Source organism: Monodelphis domestica, chromosome 8, assembly GCF_027887165.1.
Source record: "Monodelphis domestica isolate mMonDom1 chromosome 8, mMonDom1.pri, whole genome shotgun sequence".
Lineage (NCBI taxonomy): Eukaryota > Metazoa > Chordata > Mammalia > Didelphimorphia > Didelphidae > Monodelphis > Monodelphis domestica.
This window is the reverse complement of record NC_077234.1, coordinates 14,210,048-14,229,498: the sequence shown is the minus strand read 5'-3', so window position 1 is coordinate 14,229,498 and position 19,451 is coordinate 14,210,048. Positions and strand designations below refer to the sequence as shown.

Below are 19,451 nucleotides of genomic sequence, written 5' to 3'. Positions count from 1 at the left end.
ACCCTCTCTTGCACAGGAGATTTGGATTTATACCAACGACATTGGCTTTAATAACCACGGCCCAATAAGCATTTCCTTTCCTTCATTTTAGTCAATCTTATTGATTGGAGAACCTCGATCCCAGGGACGAAGTGGGGTGTGAAAACAGAGTTGGAGGCCATTGTACTATCAACAGTTGGCTTCATAAAATCTCTTTAATATTCCCTGAGCATCCCATCCCTGGGCTCTGATGGCTGGATAAGAAGGAAACCAACATAGTTTGTCAATGCTGCTCTTTAGACGCCCACTGGGCAATGAGTTGGGACTCAACTCGCCGAGTATTGTTCCTACCGCGATTCTAGACTAAATCATCCAGGAAATGCAAGGCCTTCTTTTTGTGGAGGACATTTAATAAAACGCAGGCTCCTTCCTTTTCTTTTCCCATCCCTTACCCTGACCTATTTACATACTTCACACATTTGTTATTCATAGGGAAGAATCATATGGTCATAAATATTTTATGAAAACTTTATGTGCAGCATCTAGTCTGGTTTCCTAAATATTGGAATTTAGCTGTGGCATTTGTGTTTTTGCCTTTATTGGAGTCACCTAATTAAGCAACTCCATTACAGAGATTTTTGGATTCCTTTTGAGGAAATGAACAATTTCCTTTATTAATGAACAATTAATGTTAATTAATTAATTTATTTGTTAAATGTTCAATTTGTTAAATTAATTGTTAAATGAACAATGAACAATGGAGCCTAGAATGTAGAATTCAGTGTATTTGATCCCTTTCTCTTTTTCCTAAAGCTCCCAGATGAATAAATCTCAGTAACATGATTCTGCTATCTATGTATTAGCCCAGGGAACCTTATCTCTCCAGTTCTCAGATAACTCTATAGAAAAAGAAAGTTTCAGACTTCCAAGCTGCATGATCCTAGGTAGGTCACTTAACTCTCATTGCCTAGCCTTTGCCACAGTATTGATACTATAAAAGGAAGGTAAGGATTTAAAGGGGGAAAAAAATATGTCGACTTTTATCTTGCCACTGGAGTTCCGTGACTCTGGAAGAATGAGGTGGATGACTTTGTGCAATTCTGTCTCACTCACAAATTCCATTTGTGTGCAAATCAAAAGATATAACCAGTGGGGGCAGCTGGGTGGCTCAGTGGATGGAGAGCCAGGCCCAGAAATGAGAGGTCCTAGGTTCAAATCCGGCCTCAGACACTTCCCAGCTGTGTGACCCTGGACAAGTCACTTGACCCCCATTGCCTGGCCCTGACCACTCTTCTGCCTTGGAGCCAGTATTCAGTATTGACTCCAAGACGGAAGGTCAGGGTTAAAAAATAAAATACAATAGCAGAGACCCATTTTTGGGGTGGCGAAGGGCCAGGAAGGGACATCTGTGTTGTTCTGCTGTCCTTGGTGATGAGATCTCAGCAAGGGCCAAAAGGTTCAAGCGGTTCTCAATGTCTCCCTTTAATTTCCTTTCACAGTTCACAACTCACAAGGGGTGCTTCATGCACCTGGATGCACAACTGACTGAGGGTGAATTCCACCCTGAGAGCGCTCCAGGTCTGTCCATGTTTTCCCCAAAGCCTCAAAATGGATGGATTGTGCTTTCAGACTTCTCATTTCCTTTCAAGCTTCTGCCCCAAGTAAACTCGTTCTATCCCCTGGAGGAAACATTCAGTACCTTCCAGAGCTAAAAGAAGTATCCTGGGGGGAGGGGAGGATGGGGGAGGGGAGGATGAGGGAGGGGGAAGGGGAGGGGGGAGGGGGTTGTAACATTTTCAGAATGGCTACACGTGCTGAGCCAGTTTCGTTTATAGTCAAGGAGGCTCCTCGATGGAGCAGAACCAGTTCATCAGATGACAATGGAAAGAGGCGAATTTGTCTATAAATTCTTTTCCAATTTGCCGAGACACCTTCTATTCCCCTCCCCCAAACCGTGCCGCCATCTTGTCTTTACCTCTCTCTGATGGTGCCTGAGGCGGGGCGGGGCGGCTCGCCAAAGAGCGCCCAGGCCTTAGAGCTCGGGCAGCTGGTCCTCACCTTTTTCCAGCCAACATCTGGAGCCTGTTCTTGGGCCCTGACAACTCTGAGTGGGCGCCATGTGAAATGGCCTCTAATTGGGTTCGGGCGCAGAAGGCCCAGTGCCTTATGGGAGATGGAGTCTGGCCTCTATATCCGCGCACGGGCTGAAAGCTCGGGATTCCTCTGTGCTTGCTGTCAGCGTAGAGTACAGAAGGCAGCCATGAGCCTTGCCTGGGACAGTCAGTGGCAAACTATCTCTCAGTCAGACTCCAGAACAGAGCGGCAGATCAGATACCGCATCTCCCCTCAGCACCTAAAGGTGCTCCGGAGGAGTGGGAGGGTGTCTTTACAGCACAAGCTCATGGGCTTCCCTGCATGATTATCAGTTGGCATCCATTAGTCAGCCTGACTTAATTAATTTTTTTTTTAACCTCACCTACCATGTTGGAATCAATACTGACTATTGGCTCCAAGGCAGAAGAGTGGTAAGGGCTAGGCAATGGGGGTTAAGTGACTTGCCCAGGGTCACACAGCTGGGATGTTTCTGAGGTCAGATTTGAACCCAGGACCTTCCCTCTCGTCTCTACTCTGACTCTCAATTCACTGAGCTACCCAGCTCTTATTCTTAACAATTATTATTCTTATTATTATATATCATTCTTATTCTAATATATAATATACATATTATATATTAAGAATATATAATTCTTATTCTAATATATAATATTATATAATATTCTTAATATTCTTAACAATTTTTTTTTCTTTTCTATCAAGTCAAAATTTGTCCCGTTGTTCTTCACTCTGTTCCTATGAGTCGCTGGAACAAGTCTAATCCCACTTCCATGATTCCAATCCCCAACATACTTGAAGAGAGCACTATCTCCCCAGCTCTTCTCTCCTCCAGGATGAATGTCTCTGTTCTGTCCACTGGGTTTTGGGCACTCCCAAGTGTTGTAAAGATTAAAATTTAGCAATATGGGGAGACTGAGGCAGGTAGAAATTAGTTTCTCTCTGCAAGGAGTATTATATTTTTTAGAGGTTTATTAAGGATTAAGGACTAAAGAATATACAAATAAGAAACATGTGCCTAGGCCAGAGGCCTAGACAAATTAACCTCACATCACAGAAGAGACCCGTCTGCTCTAAAACGGAAGTCCAAAAGAGCCCTCAAAAACCTTTGCCACCAGCTTAAATCCTTCCTTGATCTTGGCCCACCTCAGAATTCCCGTGAGATTACAAAGCATTTTGGGGAAGTGGAGCAAAGGCTTGTGGGGATTGTAGTCCTGTATTCGAGTCTATTTTTTACAGTGTGTCCCTTGAAAACTTGCCTGGGGGAATTGTAAAGAGCTTGTGCTTTTGGTAAAGTGCTTCAGTTTGATTCTCCGGCTTTCTTTTCCCTCTCTTTTGATTTATTATTAAAATCCTCTATATGTTTAAATACTAGGAGCATTTATTCCTTTTTACTCCTCTACCTGATAGAGGCGTTGATAGATGAACTCCTCTGTTATCACCTCATAAAGATAGAAGGCCTAAGGGTAGTGGAGGGGTTGGTCGGTTCAAATGGCTGGCCTCGTATATGGCGCCGCTGTGTCTATGATGTTTGTCCTCTCATCATAGGATGCGAGGGAGAATTCGGAAAAAGCCAAGCCCAGGTGGACAGAGACTAAGTCTAGTGTGCAAAGGAGTCTTCCAGCAACAGCCAGCACGGGAAGCCTCCGCGGAGCACGATCAGGTGATCAATCAGGTGATCTCAGTCAATTACACAGTGGATGGACCAGTAGCTCAGACTCCGCATCCAGCAGGAAGTCAGACCTTCTAAGGAAGACATGTCTTATCCAGGCAATGCCCAGAAGTGAAGCCCTGGGAGGAGGTTCTATAGAAGGCGAAAAGAATTCCCAAGGCCAGGAATCCCAAAGGCATTCTTCTGTTTGAGTCTTCTTTAATGCAGGACTAAACGTGCAGGGATGCTTGGCTTAGGGGCTAGTTTTGGAAGACTTCTCCCCTCGCTTTCCCTTGCCAGTACATCCTTTTTTTTTTTAACTAATTGATGAAAAAGTTTAATTAAGGAAAACAAAATTTAAAAAAAACTAATTGATGTCAACGTGTTGCGTGATATTAGTGGAGGAAGCCCCAGATGGGGATCATATAGGATGGGATGAAAAGGTGCCATTTAACCTTGAGGGGAGAATAAGTTAATCTCCTGGGAAGTGACACGCCAGTGGAGTGGGAGTAAAGTGAGTGAGCACAGATGGGATGCTATGTAGGTTCTTGGAAATAATGAGCTTTTCTAGAGCTGATAAAAATAGAGAACCAGTATGATATACATTATTTTAAAATGTCGTTCATGAAAATCTCACATTAAATCCGACTCCTACCACCTATATCTTGTTCATTGAAATTCCATATAGAAGGATGTAGGAGAGAAAGCATGAAATAGTGGCAGAGAGCTATCATGGGAGCCAGAAACGCCTGGTTGCTGTCCCTCCTCTGACACTTCGCCTAGGAGACCATGGCCCAGTCATCCATCTCCCCAGTGCCTCAGGCAACTCTATGGCTATAAATGATGGAGAAGGTGCTGAACACTATTGATGGAGGGAACTTTCTCACCTGGCAGGTCTCTATACCCAAGAGATCATAAAGGCAGCCTCTCTGGCTACATCAGGAAATAACTATCTGAATAGAAGCTGATTGGAAGATCCAACTACATAGACATCTAGGCTACTGTAGAACGTGTTTGAGTATATAACCATGCTTGAATGATACCTGTTTAAGGCTCATGGAACTCATCATGGATCACTTCTATGAGATGCTTAAGATAAAGTGACAAATATTTCTGGACTGATGGACACACCTGATTCTAGCTAGAAAAACTGTCAAAGAGGCTCAGTACTAACCTATTACTCACCCAGCCCAATACTAGCCTCTACAGACTACTCAATGTGGCCAAAAGATAAGCTATATATAGGAAATAATTAGAGACGTTCCTTCTGCTTCCCCTTTTAAAATGGGGAAAAAATGGTTCTTTGACTGACCCTCGGCCAACTCAAGAAAACGCCATCTATTTCTATCAAGATCATATTTCAGGAAATTAAAAAAATCTTAGAATTTGGCCTCCTTTCTGCAGTGTTTGTTTAGTTACTTTCTACAGAAGTCAGTATTAACTGAATGATTCCAGAAGGATTGAATAAATGCTTAAGGCTCACCAGCCTTTTATTTAAATTTGTAATGACTACACAATGAAGCAATAATACAAACAATTAATAAGTAGCTGGGCTAAGCACTACATTGTTTTTTAAATCCTCAGAAAATGCATTATTATTTACTTTGAATCAGATCTTTAGTATTTACTGGTAAGAAGCATCACAAATTGAGAAAATCTTATTGAGCTGGTGTTTTTAATCCTTCATTTGCCTTTTTTCTTAGAAGAGAGGTAACATTCAATAAATTTCAATTCCACAAGCATTTATGAAATAACTGCTTTGTGTACAGCACTGGGATCAATGCTAAGTAAGAGCCCCTTAACATTCAGAGAATACAAGAGCTCTGAACCTATAGAACTTACAGTCAGATAAGGAGCTGAGCCCCAGATTCAAAATAATACATGCTAATGGCGCTAGAGAAGGGTGAAGACTGTATAGGTGAGGTCTGAAGGGGGAACTGAAAGCAACAGGGAAGTTTCATAGAGGAGGTGGTATTTGCATTGCAGATGTTAAAGAGGACTCTGTAGGCAAAAATGAGGGAGGATGACTCAGAAATGAGGAAAAATAGAAAAGTTGAGTGGTTCAATGGGTAGAGTTCTGCCCTGGAATCAGGAAGACCTGAGTTCAAATCTGAATACAGACACTATCTACGTGACCCTGATCCATTCTCTTAATCTCTCTCTGTTGTTGTGCGGTTTATTATTTGGAAAGTACTTAGCACAGAGCCCGACACCTAGTGAGAACAAGATAAATGTTAGCTAGCGTCACTTCCATCCAAATCCTCCCCCTTTCCTGGCTTCATTGTTGCTGTTGAAGTACCATTATACTTTCGTCACCCAGCCTCACCTCCCGTCCCCATAGACGACCAGTTGTCAAACGTTACTGTTGTGATCTCCTCAATATCTCATAAAAAGAGCCATCATTCAAGTTCAGGCGCTCATGACCTCTCATTGTCTCATTGGTCTCTTCACCCCAAGTCCTTTCCCTTCTCAGGTTCATCATTTATGTAGCTGCTAATGGGATTTGCCCAACTTTCAGCCTGAATATGCCAATCGACTGCCCAACAAACTCCAGTGATTCTCCATTGCTTCTAGGATGAAATATGAACTCCATTTGCAGATGAGTCTTCCTCCACCTGACTCCCTGCCTTTCAAGCCTTGCAGAATGCAAACTCCTTGAGGAGAGGGATTCTTCCATTTTGTCTGATCTCTTCACCTAGCATAATAGGATTCTGATCTGTAGAAATCGCTTAATAAATGTTGATTGTTTGACTCTTCTATCACTCGCCTACTTCTAGACTACAGTCTGAGACAAATCGATCCTATTACCTTTCTTCATGCGTCACATTGCTCCTTCCACCTCCTCACCTAACATTGGTGGATGCCAATGCCCTGAATGCACCCCACTTTATGCCTGTCTTATTATCCTGATTTTCTTTTAAGGCTTAATTTAACTGCCACCTTTTTTATGAGTTCTTTCCTGCCTTCCTCCATCCATCTCTTTGGTGTCTACGTTTGGTAAATATTTTTATCTATATTTTCTATCTGTCAACTTTGATGTCTTTTTTATATCATATAGATAGACTATAAGTATCCAGAGGGCAGGGACTACTTTTCCTTTTGTCTTCCTGTCTCCACTATCCAGGAGTAGCTTAATTCATTGTGGGCATTTAATCAATTATGATTCATCCATTGTTATCTTTTTATATAGTCAGACATTGGAAAATGAATGGGGAAGACATATATATATATATATATATATATATATATACATAGATAGATAGATAGATAGATAGATAGATAGATAGATAGATAGATAGTATAGAGACAGAAAAGTACCTGAAATTGAGAAGATGGAAAGTAGTTTAATGTGATTAGAATATGTTCTAATCACAGGGAGACAGTATAAGAAAGGTATGTAAAGAGTATAGTGGGGGATAGCTTATATAGATCAACAAATTGAGAGACAGGCCTAGAGACGAAAGGTCTTGGATTCAAATCTGGACTCAGACACTTCCTAGCTTTGTGGCCATTGGCAAGTCATTTAATCCTCGTTGCTAGCCCTTCCTGCTCTTTTGACTTGGAATTGATAACTAGTATTGATTCTAAGATGGAAGATGGAGATTTAAAAAAAAAGAATATACTATCAGATAATGGAGGACTTTCTTGCTAGGCAAAGGAGTTTCAATGTTATTTTTTTAGCTATTAGAGAGCCACTAAAGGAGTGGCATAGCCAGCTCTAAGGATTAATCTGGCACTCAGATGAAGAGCAGTTGCTATCACTTTGTGTCTCTGGTACCCAGATGAGGATCTGCTACCATGATGGCTCATCTACAGTGAATGATGATGGGCTAATGGTTCAGCTTCTTCAGTGAACAAAACAAAAAGACCTACACCATGGAGCCTGCCCCTCAGAATTCATTTTACTACAATGGAGCTATCCATTGGAAGACTGCGTATTTTGAATCAGCAGTTGAGGGCAAGGCAATCTTGAAAGTACTGAAACAAAGAACAAGTCAGAGGAAGCCTGCCATCTCCTAGGTAAGCAGCATCTGGAATATCATCTTCAAGAGAATAGGGCAGAGGGCTTCACACAGCTACCCTCACACAGGTCAGTGCTGTCCTTCTCTCCACACCGACCCAGCTTTGGTCAATAAATTAAGGTGGCCATCCTGTAAAAAAAAATCAAATAAATAAACATATTTTATAACTCTATATCAGATGGGAATTAATATAATCAGATGGATATACATGCTTCATATGCATGTATGTATATAGTCATATGCATATATTATATGTATGCATATACATCCATACATATATATATGTATATATATATATATATATATATATATATATACACACATTCACTGTGTATGGTTGTTCCTGCATATCTAACACTTCATAACTCCTTTTGGAGGGTTTTTGGCAAGGGATTTGCCATTTCTTTCTCCAACTTATTTTCCAAATGAGAAAACTGAGGCAAACAAACCAAGTCAAACAGTTGATAAGTATCCATGTCAGGATTTGAACTCATGTCTTTCTGACAGTAGGCCTGTCACTCTACTCACTGAATGACCTACCTTCCATAAATATCCACATCTAGAGACAAATGGAGCATGGATATCTGTTAGGAAACTATTGCAATAGACTAGACAGATGGTAATGAGTATAGTAGAAGAGTAATTGGTAGAGGCCAGTTAGGTGGCTCAGTGGACTAAGAGCCAGGCCTAAAGATGTAGGTCCCAGGTTCAAATTTGACCTCCGATACTTCCTAGCTATATGACCCTGGGCAAGTCACTTAACCCCTATTGTCTAGCTCTTACCACTTTTCAGCTTTAGATTCAATACACAGTATTGATTCTAAGACAGAAGATAAGGGTTTAAAATAATCATAATAATAATGGAATAGTCATGATTTTTTATTATCCCTTTTTTGAGAATCCCCATTTTAGAATATTTTCAATTTCATGTTTAACTAAGTTCACCATGACAAACAAAGGAGAAGAGGACAAAAACTCTGGCTCTGGGATTGGGAATTTGAGTTCAGATTTCACCTTTGAGACTTCTGCTTTTGTGGTGGTGAGTAAGTCATTTAATTTCTCTAATCCTCTGTTTCTCTAAAAACTATTATTTGTAAAATGAGGGTCCTGACCTAAATGGCCTCTGAAGTCCTTCCAGCTATTTATTGATTGATCTAATTTCTGTTTTACCTTCTTATCCTTCTAGTTATTATTTAAGACTAGCCAAAAACCAACCAGACCCCTTTGTCTCAACCCAAGTCCAAGAGCAAGCTGACCGTTTGTGAAGCTAGCGTTCTTATGTGCTTCTTATATAGGATACATATCTATCAAAATGGTTGTTTTTCAGAAGTCTTGTTTGTCCCATAGAGTCTCAGTTTTTCCTTCTAGCTGATGTTTCTCCCTGCCTTGGCATATAACAAATAGGCAGAAAGAGCAATCAGCTCTTAATTGACTTGCATTCTGAATTGCAATACAAATGAGTTGTCTTGGTCTAAGAGGGACTCTACTGAAATTGATAAGCAATTGTCTATGGAAGGTGAGAAAGAGAGAAGAACCAAAGATGGCACCAAAGTCTCAAGCATGGGAGACCAGATGAATGCTCATGGCACTGAGAAAGATCAAAATGCCTGCTTTGGGGAGACCCAGTTTGTGTTTGGAGATATTAAGTTATATGTATGAGAGGGATAGAGGACCCTCTTTCTCTGGAACAGGATAGACATGTTCATCAAGATGTGCTACAGACATTTTAAAATCTAGAGCTCAGGAGAGAAGTCCTGAGTCATCTGTGTAGGAGTGATAATGTAGTGCAGAGAATTCATTGAGATTACAAAAAAGAATGTAGGGATGGCAAAAAGAAGTGAGTCAAGCATCTTGAGGTCCGTAATGTGTCAGGAAGTAGATGAAAAGACAGAGCAGAGAGAAATAGAATAAACAAATAAAAGAGCTAGGAAATTGGATTCTCAGAAGCTAAGGATGGAGCCATTATCCAGGAGAAGGGAGTCAACACTGTTCAATGTGGCAGAGAGTTCAAGGAAAGTAAGGCCTGAAAAGGGGCCAGTATGTGTGGTAATTGGGATGGCACTGGCACATATGAGAGGGTCAGTGGGTTAGGTGGTGATGGGAGATGGAGGAGAAGCCAGAAAGGAGATATTGAATAAACTGGCTGATGAAGAAGAACAAATATGTCTTTTTGAAATGTTTGGCAGTTGAGTTCAATGGCTGTGAACCTTTAAAAATTGACAATATCAATTTTTTTTTTCAGATGACTTAAAAGTCAGTGGAGACTCAAGTAAGCTTCATTATATTTCCAATGCTAAAATATGCTCATATGGCATTAAGAATGGAGTAGAAGGATTGGACCTGTGATTTATTTGGAATAGGGATTTCTAAGATAAGAAAATGGTCTCCATCAAATCAGGTGAGTTTCTTTTTTGTAAGGTTCAGTCTTAAGTTACCTAGGACATAGAGAGAATAAGAAAATTATAGACAGGCATACAGACGATATACATCAGAGGCAGGACTGGAATGTAAGCCTTCATGTCTCTGAATATAACTCTTTATCTATGTCACACCATCTCTCAATTAGAAATATCATTGAGGAAAGCACGGGCAGGAAAAGAGGAAGGTTTGTCATGGTGGGAGAGAGCAATTCACAGCTGTTAAATCCAGGTGTTTGAGTGGCATCCTTAAAATGTAAGCTCAAGATGAAGGCTTGTAGGAGGCTGGAGAACTCCTCTGGAAGATCAGTTGCCGAACATGGACAAAAATTGCATGAAGTTAAAATGTATGATCATGTCATAATTTTGCCCCAGTGAAGAGAAGTTTCATCCACATAGATGAGTTCATAGATGCCTTGAAATGTTGAATTAATCAAATAAAAATACAATGTGGCAAAATGGATAGAGTACTGGACTTGAAGGAAAGAAGCCGAAGGTTCAAGTCTCACCTCTGACACTAGATATGTGACCTAGGGCAAATCACTTAATCTTACTGAGCCTCAGTTTCCTCATGTGTAAAGGGAAGGAAGGGGATAGACACTCTCTGATGCCTCTTCCATCTCTAAATCTATGATCCTATGGACTTATGACATGTATCTGACTTACTGTAATGAGGGCCAACCAGTAAAGTATTTCCAGTTTCCATTTCTGATTAACCAGATGAAAGCTTTGTGGCCAGCCTTCTGTCATATTTGACTCAGAGCAAAAGGGCTTGCCATTTGAGATGGAAAAGAGTTCCCTTGAGGGCTACAGAGCCAGAAGAATGGGAGACTCAGTGGATGTTTAAAAGGGAGCAAGCCTCTTTCCCATGCTTACTTCTTTTCTGACTGCCAATCACATCAGAACTATTTCAAGGAGAAAGAGGGAAGGGTCTCCTCTCCCATGAGATCAAAGAGAAATGCCTTTCATATTTGAATCTTGTCTAATTTTTTTAACTCTTAGCTTCCATCCTAGAATCAATACTAAGTATCAATTCCAAGGCAAGACTTGCCCAGGATCACCCATGTAGGAAACATCTGATGCCAAATTTGAACCCAGGATCTGCAGTTTCGAAGACTGGCTCTCTATTCACTAAGTCACTAGCTGCCCCTATTTTTTTTTCCTTTCTAGATCATAGCTGAACAAGCATCCATCCTGAAATGGAGTTGTCTAGGCTTTGAGCATATTTGTGTATTTAAGAGTTCTAGAGCTCTAGTATGGTAACAGAGAGGGAATGGTCACCAAGAAGAAGACTGGCCCAGTTTTGGCCATTTTACCAGCAGGGGATGCTTGAAAGCTAATGTGAAATGAAAAACAACTAACTGACTGGACTTGCAAGCTGATTTAGTTTCCTAGCAATTGGTGGTAACTAAAAAGGAACGCACTACCTTATGAATGAGAGAGATGCCTATCACTGGATGATCAGAGGCACTGTTGTAGAGCTTCAAAAATGAAGAAGGGAATTGGATTCGAGGACCTCTGAACTCCCTTTCAAATCTGTCTGTCAATGATAATTACATCTTAGATTCATAGAGTATTTGCTAGCACCTAAAAATGGTTCACCCGTATTTACTCAGTTAATTTTCAGGAAAACCATGGGAGATAGGCACAGGAGGTGATATTACCCCCATTCAACAGGTAAGGAAAGTGACTAAAAGAAATTAAACACCTTAACCAAAGCAGCACAGCTGGAATGTAGTAGGAGCAGGACTTGAACTCATGACTTCTGGTTTTGTGACATCTTAGAAAAAACATTAAATATGTAGTCAAGAGATATGACTCTAGTACTGTGCTACTAATTCTTTATTATAAATAGGAGCAAACCACCTCACTTCTTTGCTGTTTCCTTGTTTCCTTGGCTGTAAAAGAAGTCATTGGACCAGATGACATTTGTCCTCTGTCAATTTGCTAATCCTCCCTGGACTTCAATTTCCTCACATTTAAAGCAACAGAGTTGTACTAGAGAGGCTCCAGGGTCTCTTTCAGTCCAGGATCTTTTATGACTTTAAGTAGGTCAGTCAGCCAATCAGCATGTATTAAATACTTTGTATGTGCAAGGCACTGTGCTGAATGCTGGGGATACAAATATGAAAAAAGACAGACCGTCCATGGCCTCAAGGAGCTTACACTCGAATGGGAGAAGAGGTGCTCCAAAGTACTCTGTAACTTAAAATTTCTATACTCTAATCAATTACGCAGTTTATAATTGTTCCAGTGTTCAGTCCAATCAGACTCAGGATCAGCAAAACAGAATTCATCCAATTTCAATAAGAATAAAATCTATAGATAGCCCAAAATATATATGTGAGATGATTCTGGAAAAAAGTTCGGTGAATGTTTAATTAATTATTTTGATTAATATCCAAAATATATAGAGAGAATTACTATAATTGTATATAATATATTCTATATATTATATTGCATATAATAATGTATATGCTATAATGTATATAATATATTCATATATAGACTTACACATAAATATGTATGTATTCATATATAAGTATACTATTGGGCAATTACTAATAGATAAATGGATAGAACATATTTTCAAATGAAAAACTACAATCTGTTAACAACCAGTTTCTAAAATGCTTGAAATCACTAAAAATACGGGATGAGCTTAGGGATTAGATGTGTGATTTTATTAATTTGGGAAACTCTTAGGCAAAGAAATTTCCTTGACTAATACAGGTCAGTGTCTTCTATACTACTTATAGTCATGTAGCAATAATAGGTTAAATGACTTGCCCAGGGTCACATATCCAGAATGTATGTATAAGAGGAAATCCTTAAACTCAGGGTCAACTCTCTATGTACAAATGCAAATTGAAAGAAATAAGAGTTTTCATCTCTGATCCATCCATTTGATAAAGATGATAAAAGATGGATTGATGTAAATTGGGTAAACCATTGTCAAAAACGATCTGGAGTTATGCAAGAAAAGTCACCAAAGCATTCGTACTCTTTGACTCGGGTATCCCTTTACTGACAATATACTCTGAGGACTTCAAAGGGAGAATAAAAGCCCCATATACACCAAAATATTCATAGCAGCTTTTCTTCAATCAATAAATTATACAAAGTGAGAGTCTATCAATGGGGAAAGGCTGATCATATAAGATGTCATTTATGAATATAATGGAATATAGTTTCCCCACAAGCAATGATTAATATGAGGTGTTTGAAACATCAGATCTCCTTGAAATGATTCTCAATTTAAAAAAAAGCAGCACCAAGAGAAGGATGTAAAATTGATGAAAATAATAAAAATTAAAATAATACTAAAATGCACCTGATCTGGCATTAAATCTGAGGATCAATCTTCGTTCCAGAGGAAAGATAATGAAACCCATTTCCCTATTTTTGGTTAAAATCCTAAATTGCATGCAGTCAGACACGGTTGCTGTGTTATTTGTTTCTAAAATGGCTTTTTCTTTATTATATGGGAGGCGTCTCTGAAAGTGTTGAATCGGAAAATGACTGTGGAATAAAAAATAAAAGCCATTGATAATTATTTTTAAGCCAAAAGAAGAAAAATTAACAGAATGAGAGACATCAAAGAATCAATATTGCACAGGCCTTTACCGCTGAAAATATAAATTCCAATCAATATTTTAGGCTTATTCAATCAAACAATCAATCAAGTATTTGGTATGAGTCTCCTATGTGCCAGGCCCTGGAGTTGGCACTAGGAATACAAATGCAATGAATGAAACAGTCCCTGTTTGCTTGAAGCTTCTGTTCCATCATTTCTCTTGGTATCACTAGCACACATCACTTATATTCCAAACCAGCTACTTTCTATTTCTTACCCATATTACTTGTCCCAGACCATCCTCTAGACCTAGAAAGCACCTCTTTCTTACCTATGCCTCAAAGGGCTTCCCTTTAAAGTAATGGTGCCATCACCTACAGAAGATCCATCCTGATTTGCCATCCCATCCTAAATTGCTAATTCCCTTTTCCAAGAAATCTTTATCAATCTGTTCTGTATTTAATTTTCTGTGTACATGTTGCTCTCTATCCTCTAGTAAAATCTACATCCTTCCATGCCATAAATGTGTGGATCTTTTATTCACATCCCCTGTACCTAGCCAAGTGCCAGGCATTGAGTGATCCAATAATAAATGTTGATCGAATGTTGTGAAACAAGTTTTATGAGAAGCAATTCCCTTTGTTCCTTTTTCTGTGAGGGAACACAGTAGAGTTCAATGACTTGCACAAGGTCATATCACATAAATCTAAAGCAAAGTGGGGCTCTGGATTGACCTATGCAATGATGCCAAAGTTGTGGATACATTGCAGTAAACATGGTTTCCCCATATTAGCTGAAACCCAGACTCAACTGGACATTGTTGAGTTCTGTAAAGGTAGTTTTTCATGCATTCCATCAGTTCCAGTGAGGCTAATCTGCCCAGGGTTGCTCTCATATGCCATGCTCATTCTCAAACCTGCTCTTAATCATGGCATCCCCCTTATTTGGAGCCCTCACATCAAGAATTGCCGAATGCAAAGTTGCAAACAATCTCAGTGGCCTTTAAGTCTAGCTTGCAGAAGAATAAGAATGGCCTTGTCAACATTCCCAACAAATGCTTCTCATTTACCTGAGGACTCTCTTTGGGAAGAAGCCCCCTGAGACATGGCAGCCCATCCTTCTACTAGACAGCTTTTCTGGAATGGAACATTCATTATATCTACCTGCCTCTTTGCAAGATCTCCCCATTATTCCTAGTGGTATTCTTTGAAGCAAAGCAAAACTAGGCTACTCTTTCTTCCATGAGATAGCTCCTCAGATTTTTTTAATAAAACCCTCACAGAGCCAGAAATGTTTTGGAACAGAGCATAGTGGTGAATATCCGCCATTTCTCTATCTCTGTACTTATGAATAATTTATCATTTAGGAAAAAAATTATTTCTAAAATCTTCTTTCTGTTCTCTCAACCCAATCTTCCTTAAGGCTACTACACCCTCATCCCACTCCAACCCCAGCTATCTTTCCCATAGTACCCTTTGGATTTCTTGTTCCATAGTGAACAAAATCACCATGTGTTGGATCTCTTTCTTTCATACTCCTTCCATCTGTTGGCCCTCACTGAGATCCAGCTCCTCCAAGGACACTGCATCCTCAGGCCCCACCTCTCTAGCATGGGATGAACCTTCACTAACACTCACCTGACTATGGACCTGGAGGGAAGTCAAAATACTCCCTAGTGTCACTTCCAAACTCTTTATTACTGTCACTCAGCAACCTTTTTTTCCCTTGAAACCAACTTAACACCAAATCCAAATGATGGTGGCTGCAACGAATCAGATCCCAGATCATCCTCTTTTCCTTCTCAACAAGTTCTCAATTTAACTCGCAGTCTTCCTCTACTCTTCAGTGCCTGACCATATATTGGGGGTCTCTAGGACTCATGCTTAATCTCCTTAACTTCTTTATTCTTTATGATATAATTTTTCACTCCAGCTCAGTTATATACAGGAATGGTCTCACACATATATTACCAATAAACTTTACAATGATTAAAATCTGATTATAATTTCTGGCATTGACCTATCTGATGAAAGCCACCATTCATTCCACTTATGCTTATGCCTCTCCCCTTCCAAGCCTATTCTTCACCCTCACTGAGACCTCCAAGTCTCCTGATCATCAAAACTTTTCCAGTCATTAGCCCTACAAAGACTACACTTTCCTCTATCTCCCACCTTAGCACAGGATTTAGCCATTTTGATTTTACAATATCCTCTACTCTTTTGAAAGCCTTGCCCCTTTTGTCCTATAACCCATTCTTTTCTAACTAAACCTCAGCCTTGGATTACTCTTACCATTTTCCTCCTTTACTCCTGATGACAAGAGGCCAATGTCCCACATGAGCTTTGGGGATATATTGCAAATTTGTGTTAGCTAAAGGCAACTGGGATCTCACTGCAGCATCAGTACTTTAATTTCTGCCTAATTGAATTGAATTTCTGCCAAAGTATTGAAACAATTACTCAGACTTCTCATACCTCCCTCTTTTTCTCTCTCTGTTCTCTCTCTCTCTCTCTCTCTCTCTCTCTCTCTCTCTCTCTCTCTCTCTCTCTCTCTCTCTCTCTCTCTCTCTCTTTCTCTCTCCAACTCCCTCCTTTTAAATAAATCACCTTTCCCTTTCCCTTAGTCAGTGACAAAATGATTCTGTCTTGCAATGATACCATTTGATTTGATACCATTCCCTCTCTTTTTCTCCAAAAGATCACAACTTCAATCATCCTTCCCCCTCTCTCTCTCTCTCTCTCTCTTTCTCTCTCTCTCTCTCTCTCTCTCTCTCTCTCTCTCTCTCTCTCTCTCTCTCTCTCTCTCTCTCTCTCTCTCTCTCTCTCTTTCTCTCTCTCTCTGTCTCTCTCTCTCTGTCTGTCTTTCTATCTCTCTCTCTCTCTTGGACCTTTTCATATCATAGCCCTGTCCCTAACTATGCTTATGTCTCTTTCATTCTTAAAAACTTTCTTTAGAGTCAACAATTTTCTCAAACTGTCATCCCATATCTGTCTTCCCTCTCTTTGAAAAAGAAAATCTCTTCATACTCACTGCCTCCACTTCCTCTCAGTCACTCAGACATACTCCAGCCCTTTGATTTCTGGTTTCCAACCTCATCATTCAATTGAAACTTCTGTCTCCCAAGTTACCAATTAAGTTTGCCAGATATGATGTTCTTTTTCAAGTCATCGTTCTCAACCTATGTGCTACAATGTGCACTGCAAACCTCCCTCTCCTCATAGATATGTTTTCTTTTCTGAGTTTTCATGGAACTGTTCCCTCTTAATTCACTTCCTGCCAGTTGATCACTCTTTATCTGGCACATGTCTTGGTTCATTATTCTTATCATGCCCCATTAACTGTGGATGTTTACAAAGCTTTATTCTATAATCTCTTTGATTTTTCTATCTCCATATTCTTGATGATTTTATCACTTCCTATGGGTCTAGCAAGTATCTCTTTATTGATAACTTTCTGATGATTGATAGATAAATAGAAAGATGGGAGAGAAAAAGCAAGATATTGCTACTGGGGAAAACAGAGATTTGACTACTTTTGTCTGCAAGATGGTGTTTCTCCTTTTTAGTATGCTATCCAGAATTGCCAAAACTTTCTGCAAGAATTAAGCATTTTTTTTAATTTCATGGTTATAGTCACCATCTGCGATGATCTTTGAGCCCAAGAATATAAAATCTGACACTTGCTTCCCTTTCTTCTCTCTATATTTTCCAGGAAGTAATGGGTCTAACTGCCAATATCTGAAGCTTTTGTTGTCATGTTAAGCTTCACTCCAGTTCTTTCATCCTCATCAAGGCTTCTTAATTCTTCTTTACTTTTTGCCATTAGAGTAGTATCATCTGCATATCTGAGATTGTTGATATTTCTCTTGGCAACCTTAATTCTGGCTTTTGATTTATCTAGCCTAGCATTTCACATAATGTATTCTGCATATAAATTAAATAAATGACAATATACAGCTTGTCATACTCCTTTCATAATTTTATGCAAATTAGATGTTCCATGTTTGGTTCTAATTGTCACTTATTGGCCTGCGTAAAAGTTCCTCAGGAGACAAGTAAGATGATCTGGGATTCCTAACTCTTTGGGAACTTGCCACATTTGTTGTGATCCACATGAAGAGTTTAGAAGAGTCAAATGATGTTGGAGTAGATGTTTACCTAGTACTCTTTTCCTTTCTTCATAATCCAATGAATGTTGGCAATTTGGTCTCTAGTTCCTCTGACTATTCAAAAATCATCCTGTTCTTTTGGTAATTCTTGGGTCACATATTCCTGGAACTTAGCTTGTAGAATCTCAAGCATAATCTTGCTGGCCTGTGAAATGGGTACAATTGTTCATTAATTTTAACATTCTTTGGCTTTGTATTTCTTTGGGATTTGGACAATAATGTATCTTTTCCAATATAGTGACCACTATCATGTTTTCCAAATTTGTATACATATTGAGCACAACACTTTAATAGCATCCCCTTTGGGGAATTTAAATAGCTCAGCTGAAATACTTTATTGTTAGTCATGCCTCTGAAGATCCACTTGACTTCATTCTCTTGGATGTGTTGTTCTAGATTGGTAACCACAGCAGTGTAGTTATCAGTGATGATAAGATCTTTCTTGTATCATTCTTTTGCATATACTTTCCACTTTTTTTCTCTTCTACTTCTGTTAAGGTATTACTATTTTGGTCTTTTTATTTTTTGGATGAAATATTCCCTGATATCTCTAATTTTCTTAAAGAAATGTCTTATCTTTCCCATTCTTTTGTTTTCTCCTAGTTCTTTGCATCACTCATTTAAGAAAACCTTGTCTCTCCTTTGTATTCTCTGGGGATATCTACCCCTTTCTTCTGTGCCTTTCACCTTCCTCATTTATATCTATGTTACACAGTAGTGCATATATGAGTTTATCTGTCCCATTAGAAGTAAGCTTCTTGAAAACAGTGATTGTTTATTATTTATACGTGTGTTCCTAGAGTTTCTGCACATAGTAGGCACTTAATAATTGCTTATCTATTGATTCACTGACTCTAAAGCTTTATAACATCATAAAAGGTGACATTTCACTTTTTTTTCTTTTTGCTGCCACATTAGCCTATTAACCCATTTTGAGATGTGTGCCTATTCATATTCCTGATATGTTTCCCATGAAGAGCTGTCTTGCCCTGCCTCTGCCCCTGGTTTAAGGGGAAATGTTCATAGGCTGGAGCGGTGACCAGCCTCTGCTGCTCATTCCCCAACATTGAGCGGCATATGCCCTCTAGATGGATGGTTAGGTAGGAAATGTTACTATGACACAAAGCAAAGAGAAAGTGGAGCCCATGTTCAATTGATAGACTCTGCCAATGATGCCCTGCTGCTCAAGAGGCATCATTTCTGCTTCTTCCCACAGAGAAGAGAGCTGCTAAGTCTTGGAAACACCTAATAGACCTGGAGGGAACAAATGCAAACAAGCCCCATTCCAAGACCCCCTCTTTATCATTTTAGGGAGGGCCAAGGTGTGCCATGGTCTTCTCTAAACACATTGGTGAAGGTAGCAGAAGATTCAAGGAGGCTTAAGATGGAAATGGCCATGGACTTCAGCTCCCCTGATAGAATGTACACAGGGAGAATGATTGGTTTCTGTGGACAGCTGTGGGTATGATCGAATCTGTGGCTTTGGTGGAATAAAATATATGGACCCTGGGCTGGACAATGT

At 39.6% G+C, this 19,451-nt stretch overlaps 1 long non-coding RNA gene across 1 annotated transcript in view; it reads right to left on the bottom strand.

The window, feature by feature from the left end:
- Positions 1-2,281, bottom strand: part of LOC130455824 (uncharacterized) — a 34,683-nt gene extending 32,402 nt beyond the window's left edge. Inside the window, exon 1 of the long non-coding RNA XR_008913986.1 lies at positions 1,955-2,281. This is a non-coding gene — a long non-coding RNA (uncharacterized LOC130455824). The remainder of the gene's footprint in view (positions 1-1,954) is intronic.
- Between the last annotated feature and the right edge of the window lie 17,170 nt (positions 2,282-19,451).